This window comes from Heterocephalus glaber, unplaced genomic scaffold (genome assembly GCF_053883595.1).
Source record: "Heterocephalus glaber isolate CG9 unplaced genomic scaffold, H.glaber_assembly_v1.0 deba00001442, whole genome shotgun sequence".
NCBI classification, from domain to species: domain Eukaryota; kingdom Metazoa; phylum Chordata; class Mammalia; order Rodentia; family Bathyergidae; genus Heterocephalus; species Heterocephalus glaber.
Window position 1 is genome coordinate 24683397 of NW_028258296.1, and position 16353 is coordinate 24699749.

General features: G+C 36.8%; 1 protein-coding gene across 2 annotated transcripts in view; it reads left to right on the forward strand.

The window, feature by feature from the left end:
• The first annotated feature begins 5 nt into the window (after positions 1-5).
• Positions 6-16353, forward strand: part of Lrrc8c (leucine rich repeat containing 8 VRAC subunit C) — an 86747-nt gene continuing 70399 nt past the window's right edge. For both annotated transcript variants that reach the window (XM_004841304.4, XM_004841305.4), the window contains exon 1: positions 6-275. The gene's annotated coding sequence lies outside the window, so the exon portion shown is untranslated. The remainder of the gene's footprint in view (positions 276-16353) is intronic.

Consider the following 16353-nt stretch of genomic DNA (forward strand, 5'->3'; position numbering starts at 1 on the left):
CCGCTGGCCGGCTTCTCGCTGGGCGGCGCTGGAGGCGGCTCCGTCCGCGGCCGGGGAGGCACAGGGGAGGGCGGCTGCGGGGCTGGGGCGTGAGCTGCGTCCCGGCTCGGAGCCCGCGAAGACAAGGAGGAAGACGCCGCTGTGGCCGCGGCCGCAGGGCTCTGGACACAACGAGCTATGAGCAGCAACTCCGCGGTCCGTGGCCGCCACTGAGCCCCGCCCGTGGCAGCTCGCCACTCCCGGCACTTTCTCCCGTCGGCGTCCTCGCGCCAAAGGTAAGGGCGGGGACCGCGGAGGGATGGAGAGGAGAGGGCGCTGCTGAGGGCCCCAGCGCTCGGTCCTCAGGGTGGGCGGCGGGCCCACCACCCCGCCTCGCTCGCGTCTCTGCTGCCTCCGGGCTCTCCGACAGACCGGTGTGGTCGCCTGCCGGGCTCCGGAGCCCGCCAACCCCAACCCAGCCACCCACCCATCCCAGGGCTGCCCCGTGCCGGTGCCAGGGACCCAGCCCGGCGCCCAGCAAAGCGCGGCCGCGGCGGGCTCTGAGGCCGAAGTGGGGGCCACGCGGGAGACCGCGCGGTCTCGGCCGCTAGCGCTTGTCGTTCTTGCCCACCTTGGAAATCCCTGAGACCCCAGGCCCTGCCCTTTTCCGATCTTTTCTCCCCTCGCCACCCCTAAAGCCCTGAAGTTAGCACTTTGAAGGAGGGAAGGGAATTTGAAGGTCTTGGAGGGAGCAAGAGGACGTTGTCCGCTCACCTGCGGAACCAGGAGGAGAGAGGGATATCCCCAGATCCCGCGGGCCCCCAAGTCCAACGGGTGAGGCCAGCACGGCTGCCTTCATCCCAAAGCGAGCCTCGCTGATTTTCCTCTTTCTTCTGGTTTCCAGCAAGGAGGTGGTCAGGGAAGAGGAGTTAGCAACTCTGGAGCCTTAGGATGTGCGCTGCAGACACTAATGCCTTTATTCTCTTACGCGATCAGCTCTTCCCTCCCCCACCCACGTCTGCCGGTGCTCATTGGAGTTCAGTTTCTTCAAAACCTCCACCGTACCTAGCTGTGCAAACGCCAGCAGACACCTAGTGCACACTCTTATGCGGGTATTTCAGGGTGTGCGGGCCAAATTTCACTGGTTGGCAAATTCCTTAAGAGTTTTTAAACTCCAGCAAACCAGCTGGGAAACATTTTCAGGTTCTCATCCTCCTTAAAGTCAAAACAAAACAAAAAACACCAATCAGTCTTTGTGGGAATGCCAGCGTTTGGCAGAGGGAAGCTTGAATTGGCCTATTTAATGCAGCCTTGGTGGGGTGGGAAGTAGAGGAAATCACACTCTTATTTTAGTCACATACTTCCTTAACAAGACTGCAGTGGGATAAGAAATGTAGCCTTAAACAGAGGTCACATCTCCTGGCAGATATGTCTTGGTTTATAAAACAGGGGCAGGTGACCAAGGCATGAAAGGAGTGAGAAGGATGGTGACCCTCTTGGTTGGCCACCGCCAGCACCTCAGCTGTATACATGTGTACATTCTCCCTGCTTTCTAATGATTTTTAGGAAATTGGCAAGCCCAAAATATAATCTGAACGTAACAGAATTTGCTTAGGTTCATAAACCATGTTGAATGTGTGGTCAAAGATAATAAATTAGATTTATACAACTCTATGCTGAATTTCTTGTGACTGGCTTAAATAAGGAAGGCCAGCGGTGTAAGTAACCCAGATTTGCTTTACTTTGGACTCATTAACATAAATCTTCTCTTGATATCAGTTTGTTTTCTTTAAGGGGCAGCTGGGGAGCAGTTTTCCAGAAATAGGTATTTTCCATGGTTGACAGCATGGATTATCAAAGATGGCAAGCATAGTTAATTTTCTTATCAGTGAAATTATCAGAGCCTTTGTTAATGGCACTGATCTATTGTTTTTTCAGAGTGGCTATGCACTTTAATGAGATGTATTTTTAAAGTGAATACTTTTAGTGAAAAACTGTATTAAGAGCTATGAGATATGAATAATTTGCCCATTTATATAAAGGTTTCCTTTAAAAATAGAAAGAAATATTTTTAATTCCCAAAGTCCAAGTTATTGTCAAGATTTTTTGTAGTTGTTGTTGTTTTGTAAGACAGAGTCTCCCTATGTAGTTCAGCCTGGACTTGAACTCACCGTGTAGCCCAGGCTAGCCTCAAACTTAGCAGCAATCCTCCTGCCTCAGCCTCCCACCTCAGCCTGCCAAATGTTGGGATTACAGGCATGTGCCACCACACCCAGCTGTCATGATATTTTAATAGTCTGTATTATTTTGAAGTTATAGTCACCAGTAACATTATAATAAAGCCCAAGTTGAAAAAGAAATGATATGGAGGATGTATTTTTTGACAAGCATTGTGTTAGTGATTTAATCTGGTACATTGCTATAATACAGCTGGCTGTTCCAGTTCCCTAATTTATTATCTCAGATTCTTACAATAAACTTCCAAGTTAGGTGGTAACTTCCACATTTTACAGAAGGAGCTCAGAGTCTGTGAATTGCTCAAGACCATACAGCTAAGTTAATACAGTAATACCTAAATGAGCACAAGCCTCTTTCATCTTAGTGATGTACTTTTTCCTGTTGTCCAACTCCCCCGCCCCCAAATTTGGTGTTAATGACTGTTTGAGGAAACAGGTTGAGAAAGTAATCTGCCCAGGGTTTCCATGTAACTAGCGTACAGTAGCATTCAAATTTGGAATCAGAATCATTTATTTCCAAAACCCATGTTCTTGCCACTAATCTCTGTTAAATGAATGATGTGAAACTCACCCTAATGGATAATTGACTCCTGCCCACCAGCTATTCTTATCTACATTGTGAAGCCAGTTTCAAGGGCTGCAACACTCCCAAGATTTTTTTTTTTCCATTAAGTTTATTGGTAGATTTTAGGTATAAAATACAGTTACATTCATCATTGGGATCTTGTACCATTACATGATGTGTCTTGGTTCTTATTTTTTTCCCCTTCCCCTGCCCTCCCTTCACCCCCTCCACCCTTCCCTATTTGCAAAGACTTTGTTTCCATTTTTTTCCTTTTCTCGTATTTTTTCTTTTCCCTTTTTTCCTTTCCCCTACCCCTCCCACTTCCCCTGCTCCTTTAGACCTTTTTTTCCTATTACACAATATCAATTATACATTTTTTAAATTACAGTATCAAGATCTAGGAGACATTACCACAGATTGTACAGAGTTTAAAAGGATATAGAAAGCATATTACAAAAATCTTTTTTGAAATAAATTTGACAACTTGTAAGAAGTACCTTGGAAGACAAATTAATGAAACTAACTCTGGAGGAAATATAAAATTTGAATAGCACCTATTAAAGAAAAGTATATTCCTAGCTTGAAAACCTACCTACATGACAACAGCAGGCTCATATACATTTTAACTGATAAATTATATCAAACAAAGCAGAAAAAAGAAGGAACACTTCTCCCCTCATTTTAGGAACTCAGGATTGTGGTAATCCTAAAACTGGATAAAGATAATAGAAGAAAAAAGTATGAACATAGAAATTTGTTTAACAAAACAAACTATTAAAAGTCAGATCTGGCAGTATGTAGAAAGTGGTTTTGTTAATAGGGATGGCAACACTCCCAAGATTTTATGCTCCATCGCTAGACTGTTGGCTGTATCTCTAGTCAGGCACCACTCATCAAAGTGTATCAGAACCATGCAGGGTGACATTACTATGGAGGAGTCCTTGAACCCACTTAATCTCTTTTAAAATATAAACCATTCTAGATTGGTGTGAGGTAAGCAAAAAACCTTCGAATTCGGCTCCACTGCCCAGTTGAAGTACAAAGAAGCTCACATTGTTGAAGTTCTCTGAGCCCTAGTTTGCTCATATGTAGTAGAGTTGATAAAGCCTACTAGTAGTTGTACCTTCATGTGGATTAGATCTAACTGCACATAAAGGATAGCTCCTAATCGATAATCAGTGAGGATTAATAGCACTGTATCCTAGCCCTGACTGGAGTTTCTGCCGTATTTCCCCTTAGGTCTGTTTCACATGCATATAGTGATTAGTCAGTGCTGTTAGTGATTCACTCTTCATGCCCATATACTGAGGTCTAAATCAGTTTTTAGCATCTTTAACTGTTGAATCACCTTCACTGTAGGCTTGAATTCACCTTTTGTAGTTTTTCTTTTGTCCTACATTGCTTTTTTTTTTTTTTAAGAACTGTACTAGCAATGTTTGAATGGCCTGGAATTTGTATGTTTTGGCAAACATGATCTCCTGTTTTCTGTCCCTCTTGATCTATCAGGCTTGCCTATCACTCAGGGCCCCTGACAATGCTAGTATCTCGCCACTGCACACATAACCCTCAACCACACCCCTACCAGCTGAAATTTTCTATCTTGGAGGCCCAACCTAAATGCTGTCTCCTTCCTAAGCCCATATGCCTCCCTTTAAATCTTTTGTCAGTTCATTTATACATACAGATCCTTTTTATATGATACATTTATACAATAAAGATCCTTCACAATTTTTTCAAGTTATTTTCCCAGGTAATGTATTATGAAACATTGTAAATACTTTGTGACAAGAACATTTTTTATTTATAGTCTTTACTTAGGGTTGATATTTCCATGGTTTCTGTTTCCTAATGAAAGACAAGTCCTACATTTTGAGAGATTCTTACAGTAATTAGGAAAGACACCCAGATTATTTGTTTCTGTTACGTGATTGTTTCATGGCACCTCCCTCATTATTTTGACAAAGGCTTGTTCCTCCTGGCCTTTTCCACTAAATTAACTGAGATTACATTTACTGAAAGACCATAGTCTTAAACAAAGTTTAGGCCATTAGGTAGCATGTAAGAGAGCCATGTTTCATTACTGAATTGTTTCCAGGGTGATATATCAAGCTCATTATGTTACAGGTATACTGAGCACATCAATAGTATTTGAGTAGTTGGGCATTGTAGATAGGGTAATGGCCCAGATGGATTTCTTTCATTAGGAGTTGGATTTACCTAGGAAGAAGGAACAGCTACTTCAGAAGAAGTTTGAGATGATGAGCAAGGAAGGTTTTGAACCACTTTGGTTGAAAATAACACTATTTGTGCCACAGCATGGAGGCTATAGAATTAGCACAAATGGAAAAACTATAGAAGACCCAAACCATCTCACATATGAGGGAGGAAAAGGAAAAAAAGGAGAGGTTAAAAAAAATAAAGCATGATTATAATACAAGGTTTGCTAGGTACTGATCATTCCTACACTAAAAAATACGAAAGAGACTTTGGAGTTACAAAGGGTGAAAGGAGAGAAATGAATGTGAACTGTAAATCTGGCACATTAAAATAGCTCAGTGTCAGGAAAAGAAAGGCAAGTAATCTCAGAGGTTGGTTTAAAGTAGATAGGCACAAATACATTGAAAATGTCATAATTATTAGAAAGTAGAGAATGCCTCTGATCTTTTGTAACATCAAGCATGAAAACACAATAAACCCTGGACCATCTACGTAGAAGTGTAGCACACTGTCACAAGTTTTAGGGTCAAATTTAGGAACAATTTTTGATGTTAGATAGATGTCTTGGGAGGAAGGTGTTGCTGGGGCTCTAACCAGGGCCTTGGGTGTGCTAAGCACTTCCTTTCCATTAAGATAGATGTCCTTTAAAAATGTAATTCTGGGCCAAGGGATTTAGCTCAGTGGTTCCGCACCTGCCTCAAAAGCGCAAGGTCCCGAGTTCAATCCACGGTACCAAAAAAAAAAAATTAAAATGTAATTCTGTATTCTGTGATGAATCTAGCTGTGACAGAAAGAAATTGTAACATAGACTCAGGAAAAGAAAGTTTAGCAAAATTCTTAGGGAAGTAAGTGAAGATGTTCAACAAAGATTTTGTTGTTGTTGCTATTTTGTTTTTGTGGTATCAGGGATTGAACCCAGAGACATTGCCCTGCTAGATCCGTAACCCTTTTTATATTTTATTCTGAGATAAGTTTTTGATAAGTTGCTAAGTTGCTTGGGCTGGCCTAAAACTTGTGATCTTCATGCCTCAGCTTCCTAGAGTGCTGTGATTTGAGACATGCATCGCCACACCCAGCTAACCAAACTATTTTGAGTCAAAGAAATCCGGGAGAGCTACATTTTCTTTGAAGAACCTAAAGACTCAGAAGAACCAAAGATATCCCCATACCACAGAAGGTTTTGAAGGTAGAGCAAGAAGGAATGTTATTTTGGCTAAACCAAAAACTGCCCGAGGCCTTGAAACATGAGAGAACATGACAGGGAAATGTTTCTGGAGCTGCTTTTCATGATTGCCCTTACTTTGTAAGCCTTTTGAAAAAAATTATAATACCACAGATTCACTTTGGGGTACCACAATCGTCATTTGAGATGTTTTTACCCTCCCTCTCCCAACCACGTTTTACCAGTGCTAAGGTTGCCCGCCTGTTGAGAAGACGTGGTGTTACATGACTCTTATATGTGTGAAAATTACAAAAGAGCTGTACGCAAATAACAGATGTGCAGAATAGTCAATATATTAATGTATTTTTGCCTGACTGGATATTATACCCTAATTTACAGGGCCTCTACAATTATATTGCTACTTTTTGCCTCTATGAAAAGCATTCTGTGTTTGCTTTTAAGTAAAAAAATATAAAAATCTTATTTGTCCCAATTTCACAATGGCAAAAGTATTAAATTCCTTAAGTTATCTCTGAAAACCTGCTCTACCTACATCTTTTTGTTTCCTGGATAAGAAGCCCATCCCAAACTTCACATAGTCAGTATCCTTTATTTATTCCTGTTATGCTCAGAATGCTATGTTATCAGCCATCCACTCTTATGACTGGCCAATTATATATGTTTGTCTGTGTCTTAGTCACTTTCCTCATCACTGAGACACAATACCTGACACCCACAACTTAAAAAAAGAGAGGTTTATTTTGGCTCACAGTTCAGTTCACAGTTGCCACTCCAAGGCAGAAATAGTGTGGCACAAGAGCATAGCAGAGGAAAGCTGCTCAAATCATGGTGGCCAGGACGCAGAGTGAAGCGAGGGCCTTGGAGGGATATGCACCCTTCTGAGTCATGCCCCCAGTGACCTGCATTTAACCAAACCTCACCTTGTAACAGCAAGTTAGCTAGCTGTAAACTCATCAGCAGACTAATCTCCCATGACCCAACCACCTTCCAAACACATGAGGCTTTTGGGGGACACTTTAGCTTTAAGCCATAACAGTCTATACCAGAAAGTTAATTTTTTTCTTATTTTACTTTATGAAAAAATAAAACAGGGCTAGGGATTTAGCTCAGCGGTGTAGTGCCTGCCTGGCAAACGCAAGGTCCTGAGTTCGATCCCCAGTATCAAAAATTTTTTTAAATTTGAAAATAAAATTTCATAACAAAATCAAAAGAGAATAACAGTAGTTAATACACTGTGTATCATTATCTTCAAAGTAGTTACTCTGAGTACAAGACAGCAAAAAGATTCTTACAAGAAACATAACAAAACTTTTCAGTGAACTAAGATAAACTAGTAGCATAAGTGAAGCAAATTGGCGTATATATTACAATATTTTTGAAACAATGGAACATGTAATTTGGGGTAGTATTCTCCTTTCTATTTATCTTTCTTCTATTTTGCTCTTTATTTGTATACAACTGTTTTGTGCTTCTTAGGTAAACCACGAACTACTTAAGCTTGTGTGTCTGACTTATTTCATTTAACATTAGGTTCTCCAGTTACATCCATTTACCAATGAATGCCTTTTGTTTATCTTTCTTTATGGCAAACCAGTACTTCGTTGTGTATAAATACCACCTTTTCCTTATCCATTCATCTCTTGATAGACATGTATACTGTTCCCAAGATCTACCTAATATGAACTGCGCTGCTATAAATATGGGTATAAACATGTTTCCCTGTATGTAGTATGATGACGTTAACTCTTTTTGGGAAAATACTTAATGGAACTTCTCATTCTGGTTTTTTGAGAAATCTCCACACTGATTTCATAGTGGTTATAGTAGTTTATATTCCCACCAACAATGTAGGTTTCCTTTATCCCCACATCCTTGTCAGCATTTGTTGTTACTAGATTTTTTTTTTTTTTTTTTTGCTTTTTTGGTACCAGGGATCGAACTCAGGTCCTTGCACTTACGGGGCAGACAGCAGAACCACTGAGCTAAATCCCTGGCCTGTATTAGATTTTTTAATGATGGCCATTCTTTCTAGGGTAAGATGATATCTCAGTGTAATTTTAATTTGCATTTCTCTGATGCCAGAGAATTTATACTTTAAACCACTTACTTATAATTATGAAACGCTTACATATTAGAAATATTTCAGAGGCCGAGGATTTAGCTCAGTGGTGCTGCTGCCTGCCTCACAAGCGCAAGGTCCTGAGTTCGATCCCTGATACCAAAAAAAAAAGATTTCAGGGCTGGGAATATAGCTACTTGGTAGTAAAGCACTTGCCTAGCATGTGCAAGGCTCTAGTTTCCATCCCTAGCACTGAAAAAAAAAATATTTCTTTTCACAAGTAGATATTTGGGAAGGGTGGGGATATGAAGTTGTTGTTGGCATTCTTCTGTCTGGTTTCTTGCTCAGGTTCCCTAGGGAGTATAAGCCTGAGCTTTGGATGTCTAATCTCAGAAGCTGTTAGAGGAATTTGCCTTTTTAAATATTGCCTGTCTTCATCATCTGAAGGCTGTCATGTGCTGGCCTGTTCCCTGCCCCAAAACAGCTCATCCCTCATTTCCACAAGCATTTATTTTAATCATGTTCTTCTTTTCCTTTACTTTAACCTCTAGAATATGTGCTTTTCGGTCTTTTCTCTCTGTTTTATATTTGGAACTATGGTAAAACTTTCATGAGCACAGAGTCATATCTGTGTTGCTCTCCACTGTATTGCAGTATTTGTAAAGTGCCTGGAACATAGCTGCTCAAGAAGCAGGCATGCAATAAATATTTAATGGTGTATTTTACAACCACAGTGTTCACCTACTATCTTAGAGTATATTCATTTCCTGTCCTATTATTTTATATTTTGGTAATGAAATTTGGTAGTGTAAATAGAAATCATTTTTCTTAATAGAGACATAAAAATATGTATGTAAATATTTCTATATGTGATTGGAAATTAGGAGAAACCATATACATAGTTATAATTTAGGCACAAGTGTATAAAACAAAATCAGGACCTATAAGTAAATCCTAGGTTAAAGTCACTAAATAAGCTAAATATATGAAAACTCATGGGTCCTGTGTGTATTTTAAGAACTTGTTGAAATCAATAAAAATTTCTCAGTAGTCTTTCTCATATATCTTTGAGATGTATGGTAGGTAGTCCCTCTCTTTTTTGTGTGATAAATGGATTTTTTTTTCTTTTGATAAATCTAAGTTCTGGAGAGATACTATAGATACTGTTATTCAACCAATAACACCTTGATTTTTAAAAAATTATTTGAAGACTTATTTCAGTAGGAAAACATGGTCAAGCTACTTTATATATTCTCCCTGGGCATTAGCAAGATCCAGTATAATGAGCATTATCAGTAAATTTAGGAAATGCTGACCACCAGCTCTAATTAATGCACAGGTATGTGGATCATTGTACCTAAAATGGCTATAAGTTGGGGAGCTAGCAGCTGTGGGTATGTGGAGGGTTGGGATTGTGTTGTGCTTCCACATTTTATCCATGGGTCAGGATGGCATAATGGAAAACACGTATCTCATATTTATATAAGCAATTCCTTAATAAAGAGTGCCTTGGTGTTAAAGCAGAAATTTAAAGTAAGCTTGGTAAAGTAAACTTAATAAAATTAAAATGAAAGAAAATAGTCAAAACCAAGCAATTAAATTAAATGAAGGGAAGTACAGGGAGTTACACTGAAGAAAAATAAGCAAGCCATAGAAATGGGCTTGATACTTGTTTTGTCATGGTCAGTGCTCTATCACTGGTATTTAGAACATTATCCAACATGCAATGAAAGATTAGTAATTATTTTTTGAACAAACAAATGAATGAAAATGCAAGATGGAGAAAGATTAACTTTGTGCCATTAGAATAAAACCAAAGTATTCCTAAGGGGATGGTGCTGAATAACTAGTATACTGTTAGGAAAAAATTGGGGGGCATATAAATTATGAGCAAGGTTTTATTTCTTATATATGAAAGGTTTTGGTAGGTCCATCCAAAAATTCATTCTTAGGGACATTTGATAAGGAAGATGGCTGGTTAAGCTAGATTTTTAAATATCTGGACTGATAAATGACAACTGAATGGCTAGGTAATTGATTTCCAAGAATAAATCTCACCTCCATTAAAGTTAATAAAAAATATTTTATGGGGCCAGGGATTTAGCTCAGTGGTTTCGCCGCCTGCTGCTCAAGCGCAAGGACCCGAGTTCGATCCCCAGTACAAAAAAAAAATTTTATGCGTCTACCAGGAATGTTAATTTCTTCAAAGAAGAAGTTTGTGAATTCTACCTTATAAGTAGAATTCGTGTAATTTCAAGTTTAAAGAAAATTTTTAAGTCACTCAATATAGACAATCTTTATAAATCTGTCTTGGTCAAGAAAGGTCCATCCAACTCGTTGCATTTTTGTGTTAAACTCATTGAATTTGTTATCTTTAAGATTTCATTCAGCAATACATTCACAGTAACAATTACTGGCAATATTTGTATAAGACTGGTAATACTTTGAATTGGTTTTTTACATCAGTAAAGATTTTCAAAGCATGATCTAAACTGTTTCAATGTTATCTATTTCATATAGTGCATGGACCTGGGCTTCTATATTTTGTATGTTCTGTCCTGTGTAGCAAGTTTTATTTAAAAAGGTATGGCAAGAGGTGTTTTTTAAAGTACCAGTTAAACTAGCTTTTGCTGTCAAGTTCACTGCCTTATGATGGTGGGCAACCACTGAAATAAAGCAGTACATCAGTACTACAGTAAAGCCGCCTTTGTGGAAGAAGTAGAGTTATGTTTTTATTGCTTTTATTAAGTTAAGAATACTTTTAGTGTCTTCTCAGCTTGTCTATTCCAAGGCTAGAACCCATGAATTATGTAATTTCTTTCCATTGGATTTTGCCTTTAATATTTATTTATCACTGTTGAATACCTATTTTCTTCAGACCCTCCTTTTTTCCCTGAGATTCTTGTCGCACTAGGAAGTTATATTCCATACTGCCTAAAAAGTCGAGATTCTTAAAGTCATAGAGTAATACCCAGGAAGGATGTTGTGGGCATTATCACCTTATAAACTATAGTACTGGTTCTTAAATACTGGGATTGCCATACCAAACTAAATTAAACATGTGACACTTCTAGCTCACCATGTTACAGATTAGCGTAACTCAATTATGTACTGTTAGGAAAAAGGATAATCTATGCAGGTAGCTACATTAGCAGGAATAGGAAAAGGTCTTAGTGTACACAGTAATTATTGCCATTTTGTGTGACTTTGTAGATGAGGCAAATTTAATGTGTCACATTTTACAGAAAACATAGATTCCATAATAGTGGAGTTATCTACAGGTAAATTTTTATTACTTTTAGTTGTTAGAATAAAGTTTATCTAAGTGAACCTTAACAAAAACTAATGTTTTTCCAAGTTTACCTTTTTAATTTCCAATTATTAAAAGGATTACTTTTGTGTTCTCCTAAGAGTCACTAGCTCATGGTCACAACTAGCTTTTCCTGTTGCCATTTCATTCGGGATGTTTTGTCTTATGATGATAAGACATTGAAAACTTAATGAATTGTAGAAGAATTCTAAAGAGTGTGCTGATATTGAGTAGTATTCAGAGGAATTCAGTCCTTTAATTCCCACAATTAGTTTCTGATTTCTACAGTATTATTACCAAATATACCAATCAGATTCAAATTTTGATGTAGCCACAGAAATCAGAGATGTTTAAGTTAAAAGTCTCTTGGTTTTAGAGGGTTTTTTTAAGATACCCTACAAATGCCCAGTAATAACCTGCTATATTAAGGGTTATAGATAATCTAAGAGGAAAGAAAGAAACTTTATCAAATACCTTTCAACATATGAAGTGTCAATGGACGAATTGTGCCAATTAACTCTTAAGCAAATAAAACTATAAACTCTGAACAAAATAGCCAGATGCTGCAGGCATACTGACTTGAAAAGGCAAGGTGGAGCCTACCTTGCAGTAACAAAAGTTGGATTGCTAAAGGACCTCATCATGTACTTTCGCAGCTGTTCACCTTAGGGCCAACAGAGATCAGAGTTTGAGGATAATCAAGCTAACGACCGCTAAAAGTAAAATTAGTACATTTCAGAGGAAGAAAATAGACTTCAGAGCTTCCATAATTATCACTCAGAATATCACGTAAATTAGATAGGAATATACACAGGAAAATGTAACCCATAAGACAAAGATTAGTCAATAGTAATTCAAAATCAGTCAAATATTAGAACTAGCAGATAATGATTTTAAAATTGTTATTATAGTAATATGAAAATAAATATAGTCATGATGAATTAACAAATGAAGACTCAAAGAAGCTATAAAAAACAATAGAAAATCTGGAATGAGAAATCTACTGAGTAGATTGAACATCAAATTGGAAAGAGTTAATAAGCAGTAGAGAATTTAAATATATATCAATAGATATAGTCTGAAGAATAGAGAGAAAAAGAATTGAAAAAATTGAACAAAGCCACATTAACATTTGGGACAATATCAAGAGTGTAGCAATGTCTGAGAAAGAGAAAGGAGAGGAAAAAATGAAAAAAGAAAAAATTGAGTAAATAACTATAGTCTCCCAACTTTAGAGAAAAAATATAAACTTAGTGATCTAAGAAGGTTTTTACAAGTAGGTTAAATATAACAGTACTAAGTAAATTACTAAATTTACTCAGTAATTCACCACAGTCTAATTCCTGGAAACCAACAATAAAAACTATAAAATCATGTTAGAGAAAATAAAAATATAGGGGCCAGGAATTTAGCTCAGTGGCACTGCGCAAGGTCCTGAGTTTGATCCCCTGTACGGAAAAAAAAAAAAAAGAAAGAACAAAAATAAAAATATATTTCATATAGGATGACAGTAATGTAGATGAAGAATGAGTTTTTCTCAAAAAAGAGGACAGGGCCCGGAATTTAGCTGAAGGTCCCAAATTCAATCCCTGGTACCAAAAAAAAAAAAAAGTACAGAACAACATTATTTTTGAAATGTTAGAGTGTTCTCTGGCTGCAATGGAATTAATAAGTCTAGAAAAGCATCAAACATTTGTAAATAAAATGAGAAACTTCCATGTACCTTTTGGATCAGAATATCAAAATGAAGAAGAAAGATGATGAAACATCTAAAGCAAGTCATAGACAGATTGGTAGGTAAGAAGATGATAGAGAGATGATACATAAGTGTAGTTTTGTAGAGCTTCATGTGCTTGTATTAAAAAAGAAATACTGGCTATCAGTGATCTTAATTTCTATCACAAGAAGCTAAATTAAATTCCAAAACCAACATAGAAGTAAAAATAGATCAGTAGCAGAAACAATGAAATGAAAAACAGATGAATAATAAAAAAAAATTAATAAGCCAAAAGTCACTTACTTGAAAAGATTAATGAGTCTAACAAAACCTATAAAGAGGTAAGGAGAAAGAGACAGTGAACAATCCCAAATTACTGGTATCAAGGATGAAAGAGAGGTGTCGCCACAGACCCTACTGACCCAGAAAGGATAGCAAGGAAATACTGCAAAAACTGTATTAATGATCACTGAAATGAGGACAACTCCTTCAAAAGAACAAACTGTAAAGTCTGACAAATTACTTATAATGAAAAATTTTCCTATAAGGAAACTTCAGACCAAAGGGACTTAATATCGAGAATACAAGATTGATTTAACATTCAAAAATCTTCTGCCTTTATTATCTCAATGGAAATGTTCAACATTTTAAAAACTATTCATGATAAGATTCTCAAAAATTATCTCTAAGTCTCTCAAAGTAAGTAACCTATAGCTAATGTCATTATTACTGGTGAAATTTTGAGTGCTTTCCTCTAAAATCAAGAACTAGGCAAAAATATCTTCTCTCATCCCTTCCATTCAGTATTATACAGAAGTCAACCCAGGGCTGTAAAGATGGAAAAAAAAAATTAAAGACAAAGCTTGGAAAGAAAGCTTATATAGCCTTTATGGTTAAAAAGTAAGATTCCAAATCCCAAGGAATCTATAAAGCATCAACTAAAAATAGTAAATTCCACATACTAATCTCTAATTGACACGGAAGTATTTAAAAATCTGTTTTTAAAAATATTAAAACTTAAGTATGTTGACAGTCACTGTGTCAGTCAGCCCTTGCACATGAACATGAATTTCACTTTACTTTTCCTGAAGAAGTATCTAATAATGCAATCACATTAATAACATCTTACTATTACTTTATCTTTCACTTGACAGCTTTCCCTATAATATGAATGTAATAAGTAGAACCAACTAGTGTTAACATAATTAAGGGGCAAATTAATTAAAACTAGTTGTTTCTAGCATCTTTGAATGAGTGCTACTTCCTGGGTCACAGGAGAAGAACAAACCATTGGTGCTACCTACATGCTAACCAGTGTGTATCAAACATGTTCTGGGTATAAAAGCACCTGCTCCTTTTTTTACTGTTTCAAAGTACAGCAACACTTTAAAATAATTTCAGAGACAGTACTGGTGCCCAAGGATAAGAGAAGGTCATGATGTTGGCTGGCTTTTTAACTTACAACAATTATATAAGAAAGTATATGAAAGTGTTAGAATTTTAATTTCTCTAGAGGCCAAAAATCTTTATTCTGCTTGTTTGCTTTTTTTATAATTTTGAAATAACAAAAGCAGAACCAAAGCAGGAAAGCTAATTCTTCTAGAAGAACACATTTGGGTTGGATGAGAATAAAAATGCTTTTGCCATCTGAGTATAAAATACAGTCCATAAATAACATTATAGACTTATATTGACAAAAGATTATCCAAAAATAATTTTTCTTTCTGACTTAGCAGTTATCTGTTTTGCTTAGCTACTTAACTACTTAAAAATTAATTTTTTCTCAGTGTTATTTTTCAGATAAATCACATAGGTCAAACAGTGGTGGATGGCAGGTTTTAAAGCTAAAATCAATTTTATGAAGCATTTTATAAAATAGTCTTATTTGAATATTATGAAGAACAAACTATGTATAAATATGATAATAGATTAAATTATCTTAATTGTTTTCTAAAGATCATTCATTAATTACCAAATTTCAATATTCACTCAGAATCTTAAATTTATCTTAAGTTATAATTTTTACTACCACCAAAAACTAATACATCGGGGCCGGGGATTTAGCTCAGTGGTTCCGGCACCTGCCTCGAAAGCCCAAGGTCCCGAGTTCCATCCCCGGTACCAAAATCAAAAACAAAAACAACAACACCACTGAGCTAAATCCCTGGCCCAACAACAAAAAAAACTAATACATCCACTGTTCATCTTAAAAATTTATCAAGGTTAGGGATGTGGCTCAGTGTTAAAGTACTCACCTAGCATTCACGAGGTTCATATTCCCAGCACCACAATAATAATAATAATAATAGTAACACAAAACAAAAACTTTATAACACACATATACTCCCTGATCTCACATTATTGCAGCATTGCTTAAAATTTACAGCCTACAAAAATTTTACAGCAGAAACAGATGCTAGTTATAATTCAGTGTTGAGCATATCTGAAGTGTTAAATTTTTGAATAATGAGCTGCTTTTACCTATGAGATAAATATGAGAGTTACTGTTTTCCATTTAAATAGGCTTCTTAGCAGAAAACAGTAAAATGAACTAAAATACTTTTTAGTAACTTGAAATATAATTTTCATACCATAATATTACTATGCAATTTAGTAGCTTTTAATATGATTATATAATTGTACAGTCATCCCCATAATCTTAGAACATTTTTTAAAACACCATAATTTTAGAACATTTTTGTCACCGCTAAAATAAATCTGTACCTATTAACTGTCACACCTTACTCCCAACCATACTTTTATTTCTCCCAAGCTCTGGGCAACCATTGTTTTCTGTCTTTATAGGTTTGCCTATTTTGGACATCTCATGTAAGTAGCATCATAAAATATGAGGGTTTTTTGTTACTAGCTTCTCAGCTTACAAGTGAGATTTACCCATTTGTATCATATATCACTACTCTATTTTTTAATGACAAATATATTCCACAGCATGAACACATCACATTTTGTTTATCTCTTCATCAGCTGATCAACATTTAGGTTATCTTCACTCTGGAACTACCAGCTAAGACCAATTCACCTGTAAACTTTCATGTGCAAGTTTTGTGTGTACATATATTTTCGTT